The 19,312-nt window shown below is 38.1% G+C and overlaps 19 non-coding genes across 19 annotated transcripts; all 19 read left to right on the top strand.

The window, feature by feature from the left end:
• Positions 1–425: 425 nt before the first annotated feature.
• On the top strand, positions 426–566 carry LOC137126430 (U4 spliceosomal RNA). Its single transcript, XR_010914350.1, has one exon. It is a non-coding gene; the product is annotated as a U4 spliceosomal RNA (small nuclear RNA).
• An 821-nt stretch (positions 567–1,387) lies between these two features.
• LOC137126394 (U4 spliceosomal RNA) lies at positions 1,388–1,528 on the top strand. The gene has a single exon (XR_010914315.1). It is a non-coding gene; the product is annotated as a U4 spliceosomal RNA (small nuclear RNA).
• Positions 1,529–2,342: 814 nt separating this feature from the next.
• LOC137126435 (U4 spliceosomal RNA) lies at positions 2,343–2,483 on the top strand. The gene has a single exon (XR_010914355.1). It is a non-coding gene; the product is annotated as a U4 spliceosomal RNA (small nuclear RNA).
• A 964-nt stretch (positions 2,484–3,447) lies between these two features.
• LOC137126393 (U4 spliceosomal RNA) lies at positions 3,448–3,588 on the top strand. Its single transcript, XR_010914314.1, has one exon. It is a non-coding gene; the product is annotated as a U4 spliceosomal RNA (small nuclear RNA).
• An 821-nt stretch (positions 3,589–4,409) lies between these two features.
• On the top strand, positions 4,410–4,550 carry LOC137126415 (U4 spliceosomal RNA). Its single transcript, XR_010914335.1, has one exon. It is a non-coding gene; the product is annotated as a U4 spliceosomal RNA (small nuclear RNA).
• A 957-nt stretch (positions 4,551–5,507) lies between these two features.
• On the top strand, positions 5,508–5,648 carry LOC137126422 (U4 spliceosomal RNA). The gene has a single exon (XR_010914342.1). It is a non-coding gene; the product is annotated as a U4 spliceosomal RNA (small nuclear RNA).
• An 821-nt stretch (positions 5,649–6,469) lies between these two features.
• Positions 6,470–6,610, top strand: LOC137126429 (U4 spliceosomal RNA). Its single transcript, XR_010914349.1, has one exon. It is a non-coding gene; the product is annotated as a U4 spliceosomal RNA (small nuclear RNA).
• Positions 6,611–7,567: 957 nt separating this feature from the next.
• Positions 7,568–7,708, top strand: LOC137126392 (U4 spliceosomal RNA). The gene has a single exon (XR_010914313.1). It is a non-coding gene; the product is annotated as a U4 spliceosomal RNA (small nuclear RNA).
• Positions 7,709–8,529: 821 nt separating this feature from the next.
• On the top strand, positions 8,530–8,670 carry LOC137126406 (U4 spliceosomal RNA). Its single transcript, XR_010914326.1, has one exon. It is a non-coding gene; the product is annotated as a U4 spliceosomal RNA (small nuclear RNA).
• A 957-nt stretch (positions 8,671–9,627) lies between these two features.
• Positions 9,628–9,768, top strand: LOC137126421 (U4 spliceosomal RNA). The gene has a single exon (XR_010914341.1). It is a non-coding gene; the product is annotated as a U4 spliceosomal RNA (small nuclear RNA).
• Positions 9,769–10,582: 814 nt separating this feature from the next.
• On the top strand, positions 10,583–10,723 carry LOC137126416 (U4 spliceosomal RNA). Its single transcript, XR_010914336.1, has one exon. It is a non-coding gene; the product is annotated as a U4 spliceosomal RNA (small nuclear RNA).
• Positions 10,724–11,680: 957 nt separating this feature from the next.
• Positions 11,681–11,821, top strand: LOC137126420 (U4 spliceosomal RNA). The gene has a single exon (XR_010914340.1). It is a non-coding gene; the product is annotated as a U4 spliceosomal RNA (small nuclear RNA).
• Positions 11,822–12,642: 821 nt separating this feature from the next.
• Positions 12,643–12,783, top strand: LOC137126405 (U4 spliceosomal RNA). Its single transcript, XR_010914325.1, has one exon. It is a non-coding gene; the product is annotated as a U4 spliceosomal RNA (small nuclear RNA).
• A 957-nt stretch (positions 12,784–13,740) lies between these two features.
• LOC137126419 (U4 spliceosomal RNA) lies at positions 13,741–13,881 on the top strand. Its single transcript, XR_010914339.1, has one exon. It is a non-coding gene; the product is annotated as a U4 spliceosomal RNA (small nuclear RNA).
• An 814-nt stretch (positions 13,882–14,695) lies between these two features.
• Positions 14,696–14,836, top strand: LOC137126433 (U4 spliceosomal RNA). The gene has a single exon (XR_010914353.1). It is a non-coding gene; the product is annotated as a U4 spliceosomal RNA (small nuclear RNA).
• A 957-nt stretch (positions 14,837–15,793) lies between these two features.
• LOC137126418 (U4 spliceosomal RNA) lies at positions 15,794–15,934 on the top strand. The gene has a single exon (XR_010914338.1). It is a non-coding gene; the product is annotated as a U4 spliceosomal RNA (small nuclear RNA).
• Positions 15,935–16,755: 821 nt separating this feature from the next.
• LOC137126436 (U4 spliceosomal RNA) lies at positions 16,756–16,896 on the top strand. The gene has a single exon (XR_010914356.1). It is a non-coding gene; the product is annotated as a U4 spliceosomal RNA (small nuclear RNA).
• Positions 16,897–17,710: 814 nt separating this feature from the next.
• On the top strand, positions 17,711–17,851 carry LOC137126434 (U4 spliceosomal RNA). Its single transcript, XR_010914354.1, has one exon. It is a non-coding gene; the product is annotated as a U4 spliceosomal RNA (small nuclear RNA).
• A 964-nt stretch (positions 17,852–18,815) lies between these two features.
• LOC137126425 (U4 spliceosomal RNA) lies at positions 18,816–18,956 on the top strand. The gene has a single exon (XR_010914345.1). It is a non-coding gene; the product is annotated as a U4 spliceosomal RNA (small nuclear RNA).
• The last annotated feature ends 356 nt before the right edge of the window (positions 18,957–19,312 follow it).

The following is a 19,312-nucleotide window of genomic DNA, read 5'->3' as shown; positions in this document are numbered from 1 at the left end:
GGACACACGGTTTAAACTGCCAATGCAGAAAAGGCTTATTTCCGAATTCTAACTTTTGCAATTAGTTGATGGATTTTTGTATCATCAAAATAGCTTTGGGACATTTTTTATGAGCGCCAAATACCTTGAAAATATCACCAAACTATCACTCCTCCCTCCCCCGGCCCTTTGTTACTGCGATATTTCCTCGTGGTTTTGAATATAGGTATTTATAACGTTGTTATGACAAAATTTTTATTTTACTATTACTGTGATTTTACCAACGTGTAAAGTCGTACTGTCTTTTCCTAACCATAACTCCAGTAACCTCGGTATAGCCCAACCATTCTTCTGAACAGTCCTGCCCCATTCTATAAGCACAGTAAAACCGTAACAGAGAGATGTGCAGATATTTGATTGCCCCCTTTATGTAAACTGTCAACTTCATTCTTGTGCAGTGGCAGTATCGTAGCCCGTGAGGTTTATCCGAGGCGCGATTATTGCTAGTTGAAAACTTTACCCAATACCCCGCCTTGACGACTTGAAATATAGTCGGCTATGGCAATTTTTGATGGTCTCTGTGGTGACTGCCATCGGTGTAAAATATAAATTTAGGTAAATCCCTGCTAATGCTTGCGCCTGTCAATCATTGCTGTAATTCACCAAGGTAGCATTTGCAACAAATACTTTAATCTGTCAGGAAGTGGAGTGCATTACGACTTTATGCTGAAGGCTAGTCAACTCTATGTCTTTTGTCTGGTAGATTATGAATGTTACAGCTCTGTTTCTTGGTTATTACACAGAAACTACCAGTTTGGTTTTGGACGATCATTAACCTGCTGGAAAGGTTTGGCTTTAACACAGCCTAAGACAGCCATGGCTTAATGGTGGATTAGAACATAGTAAGTAGATTGATTTTCAGCCTTTCAACTTTGATATGCAACAGAATTAGGATTATGTAAACATTTGATTTTTACTACTACCTTGACATGACCATGGCTTATTTCCAGATTATAACTTTTGCAGTTGTCACGATGTTAGTTGATGGATTTTTGTATCATCAAAATAGCTTTGTGACATTTTTTATGAGCGCCAAATACCTTGAAAATATCACCAAACTATCACTCCTCCCTCCCCCGGCCCTTTGTTACTGCGATATTTCCTCGTGGTTTTGAATCTAGGTATGTGCCCTTTATAACGTTGTTATGACAAAATTTTTATTTTACTATTACTGTGATTTTACCAATGTGTAAAGTCGTACTGACTTTTCCTAACCATAACTCCAGTAACCTCGGTATAGCCCAACCATTCTTCTGGACAGTCCTGCCCCATTCTATAAGCACAGTAAAACCGTAACAGAGAGATGTGCAGATATTTGATTGCCCCCTTTATGTAAACTGTCAACTTCATTCTTGCGCAGTGGCAGTATCGTAGCCCGTGAGGTTTATCCGAGGCGCGATTATTGCTAGTTGAAAACTTTACCCAATACCCCGCCTTGACGACTTGAAATATAGTCGGCTATGGCAATTTTTGATGGTCTCTGTGGAGACTGCCATCGGTGTAAAATATAAATTTAGGTAAATCCCTGCTAATGCTTGTGCCTGTCAATCATTGCTGTAATTCACAAAGGTAGCATTTGCAACAAATACTTTAATCTGTCAGGAAGTGGAGTGCATTACGACTTTATGCTGAAGGCTAGTCAACTCTATGTCTTTTGTCTGGTAGGTTATGAATGTTACAGCTCTGTTTCTTGGTTATTACACAGAAACTACCAGTTTGGTTTTGGACGATCATTAACCTGCTGGAAAGGTTTGGCTTTACCACAGCCTAAGACAGCCATGGCTTAATGGTGGATTAGAACATAGTAAGTAGATTGATTTTCAGCCTTTCAACTTTGATATGCAACAGAATGAGGATTATGTAAACATTTGATTTTTACTACTACCTTGACATGACCATGGCTTATTTCCAGATTATAACTTTTGCAGTTGTCACGATGTTAGTTGATGGATTTTTGTATCATCAAAATAGCTTTGTGACATTTTTTATGAACGCCAAATACCTTGAAAATATCACCAAACTATCACTCCTCCCTCCCCCGGCCCTTTGTTACTGCGATATTTCCTCGTGGTTTTGAATCTAGGTATTTATAACGTTGTTATGACAAAATTTTTATTTTACTATTACTGTGATTTTACCAATATGTAAAGTCGTACTGACTTTTCCTAACCATAACTCCAGTAACCTCGGTATAACCCAACCATTCTTCTGGACAGTCCTGCCCCATTCTATAAGCACAGTAAAACCGTAACAGAGAGATGTGCAGATATTTGATTGCGCCCTTTATGTAAACTGTCAACTTCATTCTTGCGCAGTGGCAGTATCGTAGCCCGTGAGGTTTATCCGAGGCGCGATTATTGCTAGTTGAAAACTTTACCCAATACCCCACCTTGGCGACTTGAAATATAGTCGGCTATGGCAATTTTTGACTGTCTCTGCGGAGACTGATGAATGTGTTTAAGATAATATTACGTGACGTGAACAAATGTTAACAGCATCTGAATATCGTCTCTAAACTTCCGTTATAAACTACAACATGAAGTTACAACATTTAACTTGAGCTCACGTAATTCTGTTTTTTCAACATGTGGCTGCTAAATATGATTTGGCTTTCTTAGTCTTGCTGAGGTTGTAACATAGTTTTAGTGACAAAGTGTCAATTGTAAGAGTAGATATGATTTTAAAACAGTTTCATTATACTCTAACATGAAAGTACTGTTTACTTGATTTGTTTTATCTTTTGTGCTTTTTCCCAATTGGTAAATTTTGGAGGTAGGTGTTGTCATGTCAAATAATCTTTGCACAGTGTTTGGAGTTAGTTGCTTGAATGGAGAAAGAGCACATATGTGATATATCCATATGATATATATACTATATTATGTGTTGTCCATTGACACAAAAAGTGTACTTACCAGCAATGTACTTACCAGAACAGTAGAGGGCCCTCTACAACAACATATGAGAAGGTGAACGTGAGGACACACGGTTTAAACTGCCAATGCAGAAAAGGCTTATTTCCGAATTCTAACTTTTGCAATTAGTTGATGGATTTTTGTATCATCAAAATAGCTTTGGGACATTTTTTATGAGCGCCAAATACCTTGAAAATATCACCAAACTATCACTCCTCCCTCCCCCGGCCCTTTGTTACTGCGATATTTCCTCGTGGTTTTGAATCTAGGTATGTGCCCTTTATAACGTTGTTATGACAAAATTTTTATTTTACTATTACTGTGATTTTACCAATGTGTAAAGTCGTACTGACTTTTCCTAACCATAACTCCAGTAACCTCGGTATAGCCCAACCATTCTTCTGGACAGTCCTGCCCCATTCTATAAGCACAGTAAAACCGTAACAGAGAGATGTGCAGAAATTTGATTGCCCCCTTTATGTAAACTGTCAACTTCATTCTTGCGCAGTGGCAGTATCGTAGCCCGTGAGGTTTATCCGAGGCGCGATTATTGCTAGTTGAAAACTTTACCCAATACCCCGCCTTGACGACTTGAAATATAGTCGGCTATGGCAATTTTTGATGGTCTCTGTGGAGACTGCCATCGGTGTAAAATATAAATTTAGGTAAATCCCTGCTAATGCTTGTGCCTGTCAATCATTGCTGTAATTCACAAAGGTAGCATTTGCAACAAATACTTTAATCTGTCAGGAAGTGGAGTGCATTACGACTTTATGCTGAAGGCTAGTCAACTCCATGTCTTTTGTCTGGTAGGTTATGAATGTTACAGCTCTGTTTCTTGGTTATTACACAGAAACTACCAGTTTGGTTTTGGACGATCATTAACCTGCTGGAAAGGTTTGGCTTTACCACAGCCTAAGACAGCCATGGCTTAATGGTGGATTAGAACATAGTAAGTAGATTGATTTTCAGCCTTTCAACTTTGATATGCAACAGAATGAGGATTATGTAAACATTTGATTTTTACTACTACCTTGACATGACCATGGCTTATTTCCAGATTATAACTTTTGCAGTTGTCACGATGTTAGTTGATGGATTTTTGTATCATCAAAATAGCTTTGTGACATTTGTTATGGGCACCAAATACCTTGAAAATATCACCAAACTATCACTCCTCCCTCCCCCGGCCCTTTGTTACTGCGATATTTCCTCGTGGTTTTGAATCTAGGTATGTGCCCTTTATAACGTTGTTATGACAAAATTTTTATTTTACTATTACTGTGATTTTACCAATGTGTAAAGTCGTACTGACTTTTCCTAACCATAACTCCAGTAACCTCGGTATAGCCCAACCATTCTTCTGGACAGTCCTGCCCCATTCTATAAGCACAGTAAAACCGTAACAGAGAGATGTGCAGATATTTGATTGCCCCCTTTATGTAAACTGTCAACTTCATTCTTGCGCAGTGGCAGTATCGTAGCCCGTGAGGTTTATCCGAGGCGCGATTATTGCTAGTTGAAAACTTTAACCAATACCCCGCCTTGACGACTTGAAATATAGTCGGCTATGGCAATTTTTGACTGTCTCTGCGGAGACTGATGAATGTGTTTAAGATAATATTACGTGACGTGAACAAATGTTAACAGCATCTGAATATCTTCTCTAAACTTCCGTTATAAACTACAACATGAAGTTACAACATTTAACTTGAGCTCACGTAATTCTGTTTTTTCAACATGTGGCTGCTAAATATGATTTGGCTTTCTTAGTCTTGCTGAGGTTGTAACATAGTTTTAGTGACAAAGTGTCAATTGTAAGAGTAGATATGATTTTAAAACAGTTTCATTATACTCTAACATGAAAGTACTGTTTACTTGATTTGTTTTATCTTTTGTGCTTTTTCCCAATTGGTAAATTTTGGAGGTAGGTGTTGTCATGTCAAATAATCTTTGCACAGTGTTTGGAGTTAGTTGCTTGAATGGAGAAAGAGCACATATGTGATATATCCATATGATATATATACTATATTATGTGTTGTCCATTGACACAAAAAGTGTACTTACCAGCAATGTACTTACCAGAACAGTAGAGGGCCCTCTACAACAACATATGAGAAGGTGAACGTGAGGACACACGGTTTAAACTGCCAATGCAGAAAAGGCTTATTTCCGAATTCTAACTTTTGCAATTAGTTGATGGATTTTTGTATCATCAAAATAGCTTTGGGACATTTTCTATGAGCGCCAAATACCTTGAAAATATCACCAAACTATCACTCCTCCCTCCCCCGGCCCTTTGTTACTGCGATATTTCCTCGTGGTTTTGAATATAGGTATTTATAACGTTGTTATGACAAAATTTTTATTTTACTATTACTGTGATTTTACCAACGTGTAAAGTCGTACTGACTTTTCCTAACCATAACTCCAGTAACCTCGGTATAGCCCAACCATTCTTCTGAACAGTCCTGCCCCATTCTATAAGCACAGTAAAACCGTAACAGAGAGATGTGCAGATATTTGATTGCCCCCTTTATGTAAACTGTCAACTTCATTCTTGTGCAGTGGCAGTATCGTAGCCTGTGAGGTTTATCCGAGGCGCGATTATTGCTAGTTGAAAACTTTACCCAATACCCCGCCTTGACGACTTGAAATATAGTCGGCTATGGCAATTTTTGATGGTCTCTGTGGTGACTGCCATCGGTGTAAAATATAAATTTAGATAAATCCCTGCTAATGCTTGCGCCTGTCAATCATTGCTGTAATTCACCAAGGTAGCATTTGCAACAAATACTTTAATCTGTCAGGAAGTGGAGTGCATTACGACTTTATGCTGAAGGCTAGTCAACTCTATGTCTTTTGTCTGGTAGATTATGAATGTTACAGCTCTGTTTCTTGGTTATTACACAGAAACTACCAGTTTGGTTTTGGACGATCATTAACCTGCTGGAAAGGTTTGGCTTTAACACAGCCTAAGACAGCCATGGCTTAATGGTGGATTAGAACATAGTAAGTAGATTGATTTTCAGCCTTTCAACTTTGATATGCAACAGAATGAGGATTATGTAAACATTTGATTTTTACTACTACCTTGACATGACCATGGCTTATTTCCAGATTATAACTTTTGCAGTTGTCACGATGTTAGTTGATGGATTTTTGTATCATCAAAATAGCTTTGTGACATTTTTTATGAGCGCCAAATACCTTGAAAATATCACCAAACTATCACTCCTCCCTCCCCCGGCCCTTTGTTACTGCGATATTTCCTCGTGGTTTTGAATCTAGGTATGTGCCCTTTATAACGTTGTTATGACAAAATTTTTATTTTACCATTACTGTGATTTTACCAATGTGTAAAGTCGTACTGACTTTTCCTAACCATAACTCCAGTAACCTCGGTATAGCCCAACCATTCTTCTGGACAGTCCTGCCCCATTCTATAAGCACAGTAAAACCGTAACAGAGAGATGTGCAGAAATTTGATTGCCCCCTTTATGTAAACTGTCAACTTCATTCTTGCGCAGTGGCAGTATCGTAGCCCGTGAGGTTTATCCGAGGCGTGATTATTGCTAGTTGAAAACTTTACCCAATACCCCGCCTTGACGACTTGAAATATAGTCGGCTATGGCAATTTTTGACTGTCTCTGCGGAGACTGATGAATGTGTTTAAGATAATATTACGTGACGTGAACAAATGTTAACAGCATCTGAATATCTTCTCTAAACTTCCGTTATAAACTACAACATGAAGTTACAACATTTAACTTGAGCTCACGTAATTCTGTTTTTTCAACATGTGGCTGCTAAATATGATTTGGCTTTCTTAGTCTTGCTGAGGTTGTAACATAGTTTTAGTGACAAAGTGTCAATTGTAAGAGTAGATATGATTTTAAAACAGTTTCATTATACTCTAACATGAAAGTACTGTTTACTTGATTTGTTTTATCTTTTGTGCTTTTTCCCAATTGGTAAATTTTGGAGGTAGGTGTTGTCATGTCAAATAATCTTTGCACAGTGTTTGGAGTTAGTTGCTTGAATGGAGAAAGAGCACATATGTGATATATCCATATGATATATATACTATATTATGTGTTGTCCATTGACACAAAAAGTGTACTTACCAGCAATGTACTTACCAGAACAGTAGAGGGCCCTCTACAACAACATATGAGAAGGTGAACGTGAGGACACACGGTTTAAACTGCCAATGCAGAAAAGGCTTATTTCCGAATTCTAACTTTTGCAATTAGTTGATGGATTTTTGTATCATCAAAATAGCTTTGGGACATTTTTTATGAGCGCCAAATACCTTGAAAATATCACCAAACTATCACTCCTCCCTCCCCCGGCCCTTTGTTACTGCGATATTTCCTCGTGGTTTTGAATATAGGTATTTATAACGTTGTTATGACAAAATTTTTATTTTACTATTACTGTGATTTTACCAATGTGTAAAGTCGTACTGACTTTTCCTAACCATAACTCCAGTAACCTCGGTATAGCCCAACCATTCTTCTGGACAGTCCTGCCCCATTCTATAAGCACAATAAAACCGTAACAGAGAGATGTGCAGAAATTTGATTGCCCCCTTTATGTAAACTGTCAACTTCATTCTTGCGCAGTGGCAGTATCGTAGCCCGTGAGGTTTATCCGAGGCGCGATTATTGCTAGTTGAAAACTTTACCCAATACCCCGCCTTGACGACTTGAAATATAGTCGGCTATGGCAATTTTTGATGGTCTCTGTGGAGACTGCCATCGGTGTAAAATATAAATTTAGGTAAATCCCTGCTAATGCTTGCGCCTGTCAATCATTGCTGTAATTCACAAAGGTAGCATTTGCAACAAATACTTTAATCTGTCAGGAAGTGGAGTGCATTACGACTTTATGCTGAAGGCTAGTCAACTCTATGTCTTTTGTCTGGTAGGTTATGAATGTTACAGCTCTGTTTCTTGGTTATTACACAGAAACTACCAGTTTGGTTTTGGACGATCATTTACCTGCTGGAAAGGTTTGGCTTTACCACAGCCTAAGACAGCCATGGCTTAATGGTGGATTAGAACATAGTAAGTAGATTGATTTTCAGCCTTTCAACTTTGATATGCAACAGAATGAGGATTATGTAAACATTTGATTTTTACTACTACCTTGACATGACCATGGCTTATTTCCAGATTATAACTTTTGCAGTTGTCACGATGTTAGTTGATGGATTTTTGTATCATCAAAATAGCTTTGTGACATTTGTTATGGGCACCAAATACCTTGAAAATATCACCAAACTATCACTCCTCCCTCCCCCGGCCCTTTGTTACTGCGATATTTCCTCGTGGTTTTGAATCTAGGTATGTGCCCTTTATAACGTTGTTATGACAAAATTTTTATTTTACTATTACTGTGATTTTACCAATGTGTAAAGTCGTACTGACTTTTCCTAACCATAACTCCAGTAACCTCGGTATAGCCCAACCATTCTTCTGGACAGTCCTGCCCCATTCTATAAGCACAGTAAAACCGTAACAGAGAGATGTGCAGATATTTGATTGCCCCCTTTATGTAAACTGTCAACTTCATTCTTGCGCAGTGGCAGTATCGTAGCCCGTGAGGTTTATCCGAGGCGCGATTATTGCTAGTTGAAAACTTTACCCAATACCCCGCCTTGACGACTTGAAATATAGTCGGCTATGGCAATTTTTGACTGTCTCTGCGGAGACTGATGAATGTGTTTAAGATAATATTACGTGACGTGAACAAATGTTAACAGCATCTGAATATCGTCTCTAAACTTCCGTTATAAACTACAACATGAAGTTACAACATTTAACTTGAGCTCACGTAATTCTGTTTTTTCAACATGTGGCTGCTAAATATGATTTGGCTTTCTTAGTCTTGCTGAGGTTGTAACATAGTTTTAGTGACAAAGTGTCAATTGTAAGAGTAGATATGATTTTAAAACAGTTTCATTATACTCTAACATGAAAGTACTGTTTACTTGATTTGTTTTATCTTTTGTGCTTTTTCCCAATTGGTAAATTTTGGAGGTAGGTGTTGTCATGTCAAATAATCTTTGCACAGTGTTTGGAGTTAGTTGCTTGAATGGAGAAAGAGCACATATGTGATATATCCATATGATATATATACTATATTATGTGTTGTCCATTGACACAAAAAGTGTACTTACCAGCAATGTACTTACCAGAACAGTAGAGGGCCCTCTACAACAACATATGAGAAGGTGAACGTGAGGACACACGGTTTAAACTGCCAATGCAGAAAAGGCTTATTTCCGAATTCTAACTTTTGCAATTAGTTGATGGATTTTTGTATCATCAAAATAGCTTTGGGACATTTTCTATGAGCGCCAAATACCTTGAAAATATCACCAAACTATCACTCCTCCCTCCCCCGGCCCTTTGTTACTGCGATATTTCCTCGTGGTTTTGAATATAGGTATTTATAACGTTGTTATGACAAAATTTTTATTTTACTATTACTGTGATTTTACCAACGTGTAAAGTCGTACTGTCTTTTCCTAACCATAACTCCAGTAACCTCGGTATAGCCCAACCATTCTTCTGAACAGTCCTGCCCCATTCTATAAGCACAGTAAAACCGTAACAGAGAGATGTGCAGATATTTGATTGCCCCCTTTATGTAAACTGTCAACTTCATTCTTGTGCAGTGGCAGTATCGTAGCCTGTGAGGTTTATCCGAGGCGCGATTATTGCTAGTTGAAAACTTTACCCAATACCCCGCCTTGACGACTTGAAATATAGTCGGCTATGGCAATTTTTGATGGTCTCTGTGGTGACTGCCATCGGTGTAAAATATAAATTTAGGTAAATCCCTGCTAATGCTTGCGCCTGTCAATCATTGCTGTAATTCACCAAGGTAGCATTTGCAACAAATACTTTAATCTGTCAGGAAGTGGAGTGCATTACGACTTTATGCTGAAGGCTAGTCAACTCTATGTCTTTTGTCTGGTAGATTATGAATGTTACAGCTCTGTTTCTTGGTTATTACACAGAAACTACCAGTTTGGTTTTGGACGATCATTAACCTGCTGGAAAGGTTTGGCTTTAACACAGCCTAAGACAGCCATGGCTTAATGGTGGATTAGAACATAGTAAGTAGATTGATTTTCAGCCTTTCAACTTTGATATGCAACAGAATGAGGATTATGTAAACATTTGATTTTTACTACTACCTTGACATGACCATGGCTTATTTCCAGATTATAACTTTTGCAGTTGTCACGATGTTAGTTGATGGATTTTTGTATCATCAAAATAGCTTTGTGACATTTGTTATGGGCGCCAAATACCTTGAAAATATCACCAAACTATCACTCCTCCCTCCCCCGGCCCTTTGTTACTGCGATATTTCCTCGTGGTTTTGAATCTAGGTATTTATAACGTTGTTATGACAAAATTTTTATTTTACTATTACTGTGATTTTACCAATATGTAAAGTCGTACTGACTTTTCCTAACCATAACTCCAGTAACCTCGGTATAACCCAACCATTCTTCTGGACAGTCCTGCCCCATTCTATAAGCACAGTAAAACCGTAACAGAGAGATGTGCAGATATTTGATTGCGCCCTTTATGTAAACTGTCAACTTCATTCTTGCGCAGTGGCAGTATCGTAGCCCGTGAGGTTTATCCGAGGCGCGATTATTGCTAGTTGAAAACTTTACCCAATACCCCGCCTTGGCGACTTGAAATATAGTCGGCTATGGCAATTTTTGACTGTCTCTGCGGAGACTGATGAATGTGTTTAAGATAATATTACGTGACGTGAACAAATGTTAACAGCATCTGAATATCGTCTCTAAACTTCCGTTATAAACTACAACATGAAGTTACAACATTTAACTTGAGCTCACGTAATTCTGTTTTTTCAACATGTGGCTGCTAAATATGATTTGGCTTTCTTAGTCTTGCTGAGGTTGTAACATAGTTTTAGTGACAAAGTGTCAATTGTAAGAGTAGATATGATTTTAAAACAGTTTCATTATACTCTAACATGAAAGTACTGTTTACTTGATTTGTTTTATCTTTTGTGCTTTTTCCCAATTGGTAAATTTTGGAGGTAGGTGTTGTCATGTCAAATAATCTTTGCACAGTGTTTGGAGTTAGTTGCTTGAATGGAGAAAGAGCACATATGTGATATATCCATATGATATATATACTATATTATGTGTTGTCCATTGACACAAAAAGTGTACTTACCAGCAATGTACTTACCAGAACAGTAGAGGGCCCTCTACAACAACATATGAGAAGGTGAACGTGAGGACACACGGTTTAAACTGCCAATGCAGAAAAGGCTTATTTCCGAATTCTAACTTTTGCAATTAGTTGATGGATTTTTGTATCATCAAAATAGCTTTGGGACATTTTCTATGAGCGCCAAATACCTTGAAAATATCACCAAACTATCACTCCTCCCTCCCCCGGCCCTTTGTTACTGCGATATTTCCTCGTGGTTTTGAATATAGGTATTTATAACGTTGTTATGACAAAATTTTTATTTTACTATTACTGTGATTTTACCAACGTGTAAAGTCGTACTGTCTTTTCCTAACCATAACTCCAGTAACCTCGGTATAGCCCAACCATTCTTCTGAACAGTCCTGCCCCATTCTATAAGCACAGTAAAACCGTAACAGAGAGATGTGCAGATATTTGATTGCCCCCTTTATGTAAACTGTCAACTTCATTCTTGTGCAGTGGCAGTATCGTAGCCTGTGAGGTTTATCCGAGGCGCGATTATTGCTAGTTGAAAACTTTACCCAATACCCCGCCTTGACGACTTGAAATATAGTCGGCTATGGCAATTTTTGATGGTCTCTGTGGTGACTGCCATCGGTGTAAAATATAAATTTAGGTAAATCCCTGCTAATGCTTGCGCCTGTCAATCATTGCTGTAATTCACCAAGGTAGCATTTGCAACAAATACTTTAATCTGTCAGGAAGTGGAGTGCATTACGACTTTATGCTGAAGGCTAGTCAACTCTATGTCTTTTGTCTGGTAGATTATGAATGTTACAGCTCTGTTTCTTGGTTATTACACAGAAACTACCAGTTTGGTTTTGGACGATCATTAACCTGCTGGAAAGGTTTGGCTTTAACACAGCCTAAGACAGCCATGGCTTAATGGTGGATTAGAACATAGTAAGTAGATTGATTTTCAGCCTTTCAACTTTGATATGCAACAGAATGAGGATTATGTAAACATTTGATTTTTACTACTACCTTGACATGACCATGGCTTATTTCCAGATTATAACTTTTGCAGTTGTCACGATGTTAGTTGATGGATTTTTGTATCATCAAAATAGCTTTGTGACATTTGTTATGGGCGCCAAATACCTTGAAAATATCACCAAACTATCACTCCTCCCTCCCCCGGCCCTTTGTTACTGCGATATTTCCTCGTGGTTTTGAATCTAGGTATGTGCCCTTTATAACGTTGTTATGACAAAATTTTTATTTTACTATTACTGTGATTTTACCAATGTGTAAAGTCGTACTGACTTTTCCTAACCATAACTCCAGTAACCTCGGTATAGCCCAACCATTCTTCTGGACAGTCCTGCCCCATTCTATAAGCACAGTAAAACCGTAACAGAGAGATGTGCAGATATTTGATTGCCCCCTTTATGTAAACTGTCAACTTCATTCTTGCGCAGTGGCAGTATCGTAGCCCGTGAGGTTTATCCGAGGCGCGATTATTGCTAGTTGAAAACTTTACCCAATACCCCGCCTTGACGACTTGAAATATAGTCGGCTATGGCAATTTTTGACTGTCTCTGCGGAGACTGATGAATGTGTTTAAGATAATATTACGTGACGTGAACAAATGTTAACAGCATCTGAATATCTTCTCTAAACTTCCGTTATAAACTACAACATGAAGTTACAACATTTAACTTGAGCTCACGTAATTCTGTTTTTTCAACATGTGGCTGCTAAATATGATTTGGCTTTCTTAGTCTTGCTGAGGTTGTAACATAGTTTTAGTGACAAAGTGTCAATTGTAAGAGTAGATATGATTTTAAAACAGTTTCATTATACTCTAACATGAAAGTACTGTTTACTTGATTTGTTTTATCTTTTGTGCTTTTTCCCAATTGGTAAATTTTGGAGGTAGGTGTTGTCATGTCAAATAATCTTTGCACAGTGTTTGGAGTTAGTTGCTTGAATGGAGAAAGAGCACATATGTGATATATCCATATGATATATATACTATATTATGTGTTGTCCATTGACACAAAAAGTGTACTTACCAGCAATGTACTTACCAGAACAGTAGAGGGCCCTCTACAACAACATATGAGAAGGTGAACGTGAGGACACACGGTTTAAACTGCCAATGCAGAAAAGGCTTATTTCCGAATTCTAACTTTTGCAATTAGTTGATGGATTTTTGTATCATCAAAATAGCTTTGGGACATTTTTTATGAGCGCCAAATACCTTGAAAATATCACCAAACTATCACTCCTCCCTCCCCCGGCCCTTTGTTACTGCGATATTTCCTCGTGGTTTTGAATATAGGTATTTATAACGTTGTTATGACAAAATTTTTATTTTACTATTACTGTGATTTTACCAACGTGTAAAGTCGTACTGTCTTTTCCTAACCATAACTCCAGTAACCTCGGTATAGCCCAACCATTCTTCTGAACAGTCCTGCCCCATTCTATAAGCACAGTAAAACCGTAACAGAGAGATGTGCAGATATTTGATTGCCCCCTTTATGTAAACTGTCAACTTCATTCTTGTGCAGTGGCAGTATCGTAGCCTGTGAGGTTTATCCGAGGCGCGATTATTGCTAGTTGAAAACTTTACCCAATACCCCGCCTTGACGACTTGAAATATAGTCGGCTATGGCAATTTTTGATGGTCTCTGTGGTGACTGCCATCGGTGTAAAATATAAATTTAGGTAAATCCCTGCTAATGCTTGCGCCTGTCAATCATTGCTGTAATTCACCAAGGTAGCATTTGCAACAAATACTTTAATCTGTCAGGAAGTGGAGTGCATTACGACTTTATGCTGAAGGCTAGTCAACTCTATGTCTTTTGTCTGGTAGATTATGAATGTTACAGCTCTGTTTCTTGGTTATTACACAGAAACTACCAGTTTGGTTTTGGACGATCATTAACCTGCTGGAAAGGTTTGGCTTTAACACAGCCTAAGACAGCCATGGCTTAATGGTGGATTAGAACATAGTAAGTAGATTGATTTTCAGCCTTTCAACTTTGATATGCAACAGAATGAGGATTATGTAAACATTTGATTTTTACTACTACCTTGACATGACCATGGCTTATTTCCAGATTATAACTTTTGCAGTTGTCACGATGTTAGTTGATGGATTTTTGTATCATCAAAATAGCTTTGTGACATTTTTCATGAGCGCCAAATACCTTGAAAATATCACCAAACTATCACTCCTCCCTCCCCCGGCCCTTTGTTACTGCGATATTTCCTCGTGGTTTTGAATCTAGGTATTTATAACGTTGTTATGACAAAATTTTTATTTTACTATTACTGTGATTTTACCAATATGTAAAGTCGTACTGACTTTTCCTAACCATAACTCCAGTAACCTCGGTATAACCCAACCATTCTTCTGGACAGTCCTGCCCCATTCTATAAGCACAGTAAAACCGTAACAGAGAGATGTGCAGATATTTGATTGCGCCCTTTATGTAAACTGTCAACTTCATTCTTACGCAGTGGCAGTATCGTAGCCCGTGAGGTTTATCCGAGGCGCGATTATTGCTAGTTGAAAACTTTACCCAATACCCCGCCTTGGCGACTTGAAATATAGTCGGCTATGGCAATTTTTGACTGTCTCTGCGGAGACTGATGAATGTGTTTAAGATAATATTACGTGACGTGAACAAATGTTAACAGCATCTGAATATCGTCTCTAAACTTCCGTTATAAACTACAACATGAAGTTACAACATTTAACTTGAGCTCACGTAATTCTGTTTTTTCAACATGTGGCTGCTAAATATGATTTGGCTTTCTTAGTCTTGCTGAGGTTGTAACATAGTTTTAGTGACAAAGTGTCAATTGTAAGAGTAGATATGATTTTAAAACAGTTTCATTATACTCTAACATGAAAGTACTGTTTACTTGATTTGTTTTATCTTTTGTGCTTTTTCCCAATTGGTAAATTTTGGAGGTAGGTGTTGTCATGTCAAATAATCTTTGCACAGTGTTTGGAGTTAGTTGCTTGAATGGAGAAAGAGCACATATGTGATATATCCATATGATATATATACTATATTATGTGTTGTCCATTGACACAAAAAGTGTACTTACCAGCAATGTACTTACCAGAACAGTAGAGGGCCCTCTACAACAACATATGAGAAGGTGAACGTGAGGACACACGGTTTAAACTGCCAATGCAGAAAAGGCTTATTTCCGAATTCTAACTTTTGCAATTAGTTGATGGATTTTTGTATCATCAAAATAGCTTTGGGACATTTTCTATGAGCGCCAAATACCTTGAAAATATCACCAAACTATCACTCCTCCCTCCCCCGGCCCTTTGTTACTGCGATATTTCCTCGTGGTTTTGAATATAGGTATTTATAACGTTGTTATGACAAAATTTTTATTTTACTATTACTGTGATTTTACCAACGTGTAAAGTCGTACTGTCTTTTCCTAACCATAACTCCAGTAACCTCGGTATAGCCCAACCATTCTTCTGAACAGTCCTGCCCCATTCTATAAGCACAGTAAAACCGTAACAGAGAGATGTGCAGATATTTGATTGCCCCCTTTATGTAAACTGTCAACTTCATTCTTGTGCAGTGGCAGTATCGTAGCCTGTGAGGTTTATCCGAGGCGCGATTATTGCTAGTTGAAAACTTTACCCAATACCCCGCCTTGACGACTTGAAATATAGTCGGCTATGGCAATTTTTGATGGTCTCTGTGGTGACTGCCATCGGTGTAAAATATAAATTTAGGTAAATCCCTGCTAATGCTTGCGCCTGTCAATCATTGCTGTAATTCACCAAGGTAGCATTTGCAACAAATACTTTAATCTGTCAGGAAGTGGAGTGCATTACGACTTTATGCTGAAGGCTAGTCAACTCTATGTCTTTTGTCTGGTAGATTATGAATGTTACAGCTCTGTTTCTTGGTTATTACACAGAAACTACCAGTTTGGTTTTGGACGATCATTAACCTGCTGGAAAGGTTTGGCTTTAACACAGCCTAAGACAGCCATGGCTTAATGGTGGATTAGAACATAGTAAGTAGATTGATTTTCAGCCTTTCAACTTTGATATGCAACAGAATGAGGATTATGTAAACATTTGATTTTTACTACTACCTTGACATGACCATGGCTTATTTCCAGATTATAACTTTTGCAGTTGTCACGATGTTAGTTGATGGATTTTTGTATCATCAAAATAGCTTTGTGACATTTTTTATGAGCGCCAAATACCTTGAAAATATCACCAAACTATCACTCCTCCCTCCCCCGGCCCTTTGTTACTGCGATATTTCCTCGTGGTTTTGAATCTAGGTATGTGCCCTTTATAACGTTGTTATGACAAAATTTTTATTTTACTATTACTGTGATTTTACCAATGTGTAAAGTCGTACTGACTTTTCCTAACCATAACTCCAGTAACCTCGGTATAGCCCAACCATTCTTCTGGACAGTCCTGCCCCATTCTATAAGCACAGTAAAACCGTAACAGAGAGATGTGCAGATATTTGATTGCCCCCTTTATGTAAACTGTCAACTTCATTCTTGCGCAGTGGCAGTATCGTAGCCCGTGAGGTTTATCCGAGGCGCGATTATTGCTAGTTGAAAACTTTACCCAATACCCCGCCTTGACGACTTGAAATATAGTCGGCTATGGCAATTTTTGATGGTCTCTGTGGAGACTGCCATCGGTGTAAAATATAAATTTAGGTAAATCCCTGCTAATGCTTGTGCCTGTCAATCATTGCTGTAATTCACAAAGGTAGCATTTGCAACAAATACTTTAATCTGTCAGGAAGTGGAGTGCATTACGACTTTATGCTGAAGGCTAGTCAACTCTATGTCTTTTGTCTGGTAGGTTATGAATGTTACAGCTCTGTTTCTTGGTTATTACACAGAAACTACCAGTTTGGTTTTGGACGATCATTAACCTGCTGGAAAGGTTTGGCTTTACCACAGCCTAAGACAGCCATGGCTTAATGGTGGATTAGAACATAGTAAGTAGATTGATTTTCAGCCTTTCAACTTTGATATGCAACAGAATGAGGATTATGTAAACATTTGATTTTTACTACTACCTTGACATGACCATGGCTTATTTCCAGATTATAACTTTTGCAGTTGTCACGATGTTAGTTGATGGATTTTTGTATCATCAAAATAGCTTTGTGACATTTTTTATGAACGCCAAATACCTTGAAAATATCACCAAACTATCACTCCTCCCTCCCCCGGCCCTTTGTTACTGCGATATTTCCTCGTGGTTTTGAATCTAGGTATTTATAACGTTGTTATGACAAAATTTTTATTTTACTATTACTGTGATTTTACCAATATGTAAAGTCGTACTGACTTTTCCTAACCATAACTCCAGTAACCTCGGTATAACCCAACCATTCTTCTGGACAGTCCTGCCCCATTCTATAAGCACAGTAAAACCGTAACAGAGAGATGTGCAGATATTTGATTGCGCCCTTTATGTAAACTGTCAACTTCATTCTTGCGCAGTGGCAGTATCGTAGCCCGTGAGGTTTATCCGAGGCGCGATTATTGCTAGTTGAAAACTTTACCCAATACCCCACCTTGGCGACTTGAAATATAGTCGGCTATGGCAATTTTTGACTGTCTCTGCGGAGACTGATGAATGTGTTTAAGATAATATTACGTGACGTGAACAAATGTTAACAGCATCTGAATATCGTCTCTAAACTTCCGTTATAAACTACAACATGAAGTTACAACATTTAACTTGAGCTCACGTAATTCTGTTTTTTCAACATGTGGCTGCTAAATATGATTTGGCTTTCTTAGTCTTGCTGAGGTTGTAACATAGTTTTAGTGACAAAGTGTCAATTGTAAGAGTAGATATGATTTTAAAACAGTTTCATTATACTCTAACATGAAAGTACTGTTTACTTGATTTGTTTTATCTTTTGTGCTTTTTCCCAATTGGTAAATTTTGGAGGTAGGTGTTGTCATGTCAAATAATCTTTGCACAGTGTTTGGAGTTAGTTGCTTGAATGGAGAAAGAGCACATATGTGATATATCCATATGATATATATACTATATTATGTGTTGTCCATTGACACAAAAAGTGTACTTACCAGCAATGTACTTACCAGAACAGTAGAGGGCCCTCTACAACAACATATGAGAAGGTGAACGTGAGGACACACGGTTTAAACTGCCAATGCAGAAAAGGCTTATTTCCGAATTCTAACTTTTGCAATTAGTTGATGGATTTTTGTATCATCAAAATAGCTTTGGGACATTTTTTATGAGCGCCAAATACCTTGAAAATATCACCAAACTATCACTCCTCCCTCCCCCGGCCCTTTGTTACTGCGATATTTCCTCGTGGTTTTGAATCTAGGTATGTGCCCTTTATAACGTTGTTATGACAAAATTTTTATTTTACTATTACTGTGATTTTACCAATGTGTAAAGTCGTACTGACTTTTCCTAACCATAACTCCAGTAACCTCGGTATAGCCCAACCATTCTTCTGGACAGTCCTGCCCCATTCTATAAGCACAGTAAAACCGTAACAGAGAGATGTGCAGAAATTTGATTGCCCCCTTTATGTAAACTGTCAACTTCATTCTTGCGCAGTGGCAGTATCGTAGCCCGTGAGGTTTATCCGAGGCGCGATTATTGCTAGTTGAAAACTTTACCCAATACCCCGCCTTGACGACTTGAAATATAGTCGGCTATGGCAATTTTTGATGGTCTCTGTGGAGACTGCCATCGGTGTAAAATATAAATTTAGGTAAATCCCTGCTAATGCTTGTGCCTGTCAATCATTGCTGTAATTCACAAAGGTAGCATTTGCAACAAATACTTTAATCTGTCAGGAAGTGGAGTGCATTACGACTTTATGCTGAAGGCTAGTCAACTCCATGTCTTTTGTCTGGTAGGTTATGAATGTTACAGCTCTGTTTCTTGGTTATTACACAGAAACTACCAGTTTGGTTTTGGACGATCATTAACCTGCTGGAAAGGTTTGGCTTTACCACAGCCTAAGACAGCCATGGCTTAATGGTGGATTAGAACATAGTAAGTAGATTGATTTTCAGCCTTTCAACTTTGATATGCAA

Source organism: Channa argus, chromosome 4, assembly GCF_033026475.1.
Source record: "Channa argus isolate prfri chromosome 4, Channa argus male v1.0, whole genome shotgun sequence".
NCBI classification, from domain to species: Eukaryota; Metazoa; Chordata; class Actinopteri; order Anabantiformes; family Channidae; genus Channa; species Channa argus.
Note: the sequence above shows the minus strand (reverse complement) of the source record. Positions and strands in the feature narration are given on the sequence as shown.